This window comes from Lissotriton vulgaris, unplaced genomic scaffold (assembly GCF_964263255.1).
Source record: "Lissotriton vulgaris unplaced genomic scaffold, aLisVul1.2 SCAFFOLD_2799, whole genome shotgun sequence".
Lineage (NCBI taxonomy): Eukaryota > Metazoa > Chordata > Amphibia > Caudata > Salamandridae > Lissotriton > Lissotriton vulgaris.
Genome location: NW_028250166.1, coordinates 61,764 through 66,514, shown reverse-complemented (window position 1 = coordinate 66,514; position 4,751 = coordinate 61,764).

The window sequence follows — 4,751 nt, the reverse complement described above, 5'->3', positions numbered from 1 at the left end:
AGCACTGGAAAGGGGGGCTCATTGAACCAGACACGACTATGGCATGCCAGTACGTAGTGATGGCCGCTGGCACCTTTAAGGCGGTGACCTGCCTATATAATAGGATGCTGCATGAGGGGCTGGAGCCGCTCCTGGGGCTGAAAGCGAAATGGGAGGCGAGCGTAGGTAGGCCCATTCTGGACACGGTGTGGAGCCATATTCTTAGGCGCACGTGGAAGGGCACGAGGAACGCGCGCTTCCAGCAGGTGCACTTCTTTGTATTACATAGGGCCTACTTGACTCCGGAGAAGATCAAACGGTACTTCCAGGTGCAGGAAGCGCGGTGCCCGAGGTGTTTGGCGCCGGAGGCAGATATGGATCACCTGCTCTGGGGCTGCCCGAAACTTGACGCTTACTGGGCGGAGGTAGGGGAACTTCTCAATGCAGTGACCGATAGGGAGGTGGAGTTTGATATGGCGGCGTGTTTGTTGCTCTGGTTCCCACACACCAAACACACTAAGGTGACAAGCAAGTTTATTGACCTAGGGCTAATACTGGCGCAGCGAGAGATTACTTGGCACTGGAAGTCCAGGGAGGGACCGTCTGTGAGGAGGTGGACGAATGACTTGTTGAGGTGGTCCGAGTGCGAGAGTGTGCTCCGAATGAGGCAGGCTGTCAAGCTTGATAATGAAAAGACCTTGGAATCGGCGCGTGCATGGGAATTGATAGTGCAGGCCTTGCGTGATTCATTGGTGGAGGATGAGGACTGAATGGATAGGACTCAAGGACACCGCGAGGCTTACGGGCACGGAGGTATCAGCGGATCTGTAGTGAGACCCAAGCAATAGTCAGGAACATGGCACACACCATTAGCGGTTGCAGGCGGGGTGGGACTAGGGGTTGTTTAGGGGTTGTTGAGGGGTGGGCTAGGAGCCGGGAGGCAGATTGGATACGGCAACGATTCTGGATTGGGACTGCTCACTGGGTCTGTGGAGAGTGGGTGGATAGCGGGGGGCAGCAGGGGAGCATGAGACAGACGTGACGAGGCCCTCGTAGGGAACGGGGAACGGGACTGCAGCGGCTCCGTAGCACTGAACTGGTGGACTAGGATGGCTGATGTTGGGGATAGGTTAGGGGTTGGGGGGGTAAAATGCAGATACGTAAAGCGATTTCGACCATTGTCCCTCAGGGACGCTCACCATGATGTCTTGCTACTAACTGGGACACTGTGCCGCCCGGCCTCCGGGATGCGGGCTGAATGGCTGTGTATGATCTAAGCTCTTATGGTTGATGTGGGGAGGCACCGTGGGTGTACTGGTTGAGCAATTGTATGCAATGGTTTCTAATTCTGCAATAAAAACATATTTAAAAAAAAAAAAAAAAAAAAAAATCAATTGTGGGAAGAAAAAGATCTGTCCAGGGTCTTCGATTCGATTAGCTTTATTCGATTTCAATGTAAAATCATAAAAGCAACAGCAACACATATATATACATCAACACATCAAAGACATTTCCTTTCGCAAGAAATTAACAAACATTTAAGAAAAAGTGATTAAATCAAAAAAAAAAAAGGAATTAAAATTCAGCTAATCACTGGACAACAAAAGGAATGAACAAAATTAAAAAAGGGGGAGATGGGGCCATTCAGTACAAGACCACTTCTAGCCGTCCGGAAGTTACTCTGAGTTACTTAACGGTGCGCCGGGACATATAAATATCTAGGGTAAAAATCGCTTAAACTCCAAGTAGATATTGGACCATCACCTATTTGCGGCTGCCAGGATTTAAGGTATGGAACGACATATTTGTTGCTGAATTTTACAAGAACCAAATCGCCCACAGTATTTTTTACAAGGGGTCCTAGCCAGACCACCCTTCTGACGCTTAGAATAGTGCCATCTATATTGGCGGGCAATGGTCTATTCTTAGTTAACCAGAACGCTACCTTGTTCCTTAGATCCTGCTGACTTTCATGTTTCCCCTTTGGGAGTTCTGGTATACCTGCGAGGACAGACACAATGGGAGCTGCCTCTGGTGGCAAGTGAAGGTGATTAGTTTTACGTGGCATGGTGTTATGTCTAGCCGCTATTCTATTTTGGGATGACATTTCTTTATTTTGCCCAACCCTGGGGTGAGAACACTGTGGTGTCGTGGCTGCTTTCGAGTTTTTTAAAATGTTCACGGTGGGGCAGCTATTTGTTTACCGATAGGTGTGTTAGAGACAGGTGATTCAATGGGGGGTGGGCACTGTAGTGGTACTGGTCCTCCCAAGGTTTTTGTAGGTAGCGAGTTAGCCTTTATTGCTTCTTCAAGTCACGTTAGTCTATCCCCTAGGCTAGTTATTTTATCGAGCAGTGGGGATATAATAGATTTCATGATATTTTCAAGCGCGGATAGTAGGGAATCCTGTACAAGTACATTCGGATTTTTAGTGCTAGCGGTATTGTGTACTGGTCGCTGTCGGCCTAATTTTTGTTTCTTAACCTGATTGCCTGTTTGGTTAACTTTATCTCTCTTCCTTTTGGCCGAGGGCACCTGGGTTGGAACGATGGGTGGGAAGTTTGATGTTGGGTGAATTGTGTCCTGTAAAATCTGGGTCGGTTGGGAAGAACGACTGGGACCAGGACTAGTCAAAGCTATAGGGGAGATTGGAACGGGAGTTAGCACATTTTCTATATTCACAGGGACATACGAGGCTTTACACAATAGATTGAGTTCTTCCAATAATGATATAGGTGGAGCTATATCAGCAGTCTGTGAGGGAGAACCCTTGGTAAGAGGACTGTCCATGGCAGGAGATCGATCAAATCTTTCCAATTCTCTAGCAATGGGCGTTAGAGCACTCTTGAAGTAATAGTCCATTCTTCCCCTGAGCAAGTCACCCTCCAAGGAGTGTTTTCTACAGACCCCCTTGCAAGACATAATGTAACAGCTTGTAACAAACAAAGCAAGAACAATGTCGGGAGTCAGGCCACAGTGACCCTTGGCAAAAACCTGTAGAATACCACAAATATAATCAGATGGTAAGGTACCTTAGGTCAGTGTTCCTCATAGCACGTAATCAGTCAATTCACATGCAAGGGGGGGATGACCCGACCCGACCCGGCCTCCTCTGGCCTATGATGGCCTTAGATGGTCCCGCCCTTCTCCCGGGCTTCTCCCGGCGCTACCCGCGCGCTACCTGCGACGCGGAGGGCAGTCCTTCTTTTAAAGCGCCTTCGGGCGCTCCCTGGTTGCTGGAGGCAGCGTCCTGCCGCTAAGGATGTTGGGGGATGTAGTCCCCTATCCCGGCTGCCGCGCTGCGGTGTCCTGGCAGCTGCGGCGATGGCGGGGATTAAGGAGCGCGATTGTCCGGGTGTGCGAGTCAGCAGGTAAGGGTCAGCAGCTTTGGCCTCACAGGAAATGCACAAGAGCCCCCCCAACTGTGTCAATTAGCGCTCCACACCCACCACCGGGCTCTGCTGGGCCCAGACAAGCCGCCAGGTGCACACACCACTATGGCCCAGTGTCTGTTGGTGTTTTATGACCTCTCTGCTACGTTCAAATTGGCAGCACCACATGTCCTGGAGCCTTTGTCTCCTCCGTGAGAGCTAAAAGCAGCAATCCACCTTCTCTGGGCCCCTCAGTACAGGCGTCTCCCCAGCACTGCCCCTCCGTTCATAAATGCCTCGGGCGTCCCTTCTCAGCACCAGCCATCTCGCTCTCTCGGAAAAAGGGGGGGCAGGGGTCACCTCACACCGTCCTCCTGGCAAATTATGTAGACAAGGTCGGCGGCAGTCCACCGGTAGCGCCGCTGTCCGCGCTGGTGCTCACTCGGGTCCGGTCCGGTTCCAGGGTCTTAAAAGTATTAATATGGCTTCCAGATAAATAAATAGATTACCTTTAGAGCATACAGCGCAACATGCAGCACATCCAAATGGTTGACCAGGTTACTGGTCATTGAGGAGTATTCATGACCACTTATGAATCTGTTTCGAGTATCCCTGTGGCCAATGCCGGCACTAAAATGTATGTGGTACATTATCCGAGTTCTGCAGACTTTCCTTAGCGTTGGTATACCTCATCTCTTTTACAGCTATTTGATAATAGTAATGTACACTTTTATAAAGTAGCAATTCCTTGGATTTTGCATGATAATTTCTGCAGCCTAATGACCAATTACCACTCAAAAAGTGTGCAGGTAGTTCGCTAAAACTAGCTAGACACTACTCTTCTTGTATATATTGTACTGGAGAATTTCTACCGGTCATTTATAAACGAAATACATTCTTCAAAAGACATTCTTTATATTTTTATACCCATCACTTTATTGCAACAAAAAAATTGTCATAATTTGAAAACAAATATTGTGACTTTGATCTAAGTGTTTCGACAATACTGAATGTAGCTGTATACACTAGAAAACATTGTTAGCTAGACAGCAAGACGGAGACATCAAAACTTCAGGGGAATTGGGCAGTATGATGCTTGTATTCAACAACTTAAAGAATGCAACAAGCTCTTTCACAAACGGTTCTCTAGTAATCAAGAATAAAACCTTACCCATCTCTGTAGTCTTTCTCTACGTCCTCTACTTCTGTATCTTTCTTTCTGGTTTACCTCTCTCTCGCTACCTTATGTCACTCCGTACTTCGCCTGTCTCTTTACCTCATCTCTCTCTTCCTCTCTTCTCCCTCTTATTCGCTTATCTTCCTTTGCCTTTCTCTTAATTTCTTGGTCCTTCTCCTGTCTTCTCCACTTGCCATTTGCATTACATAGTAGTGTTGTAGGCA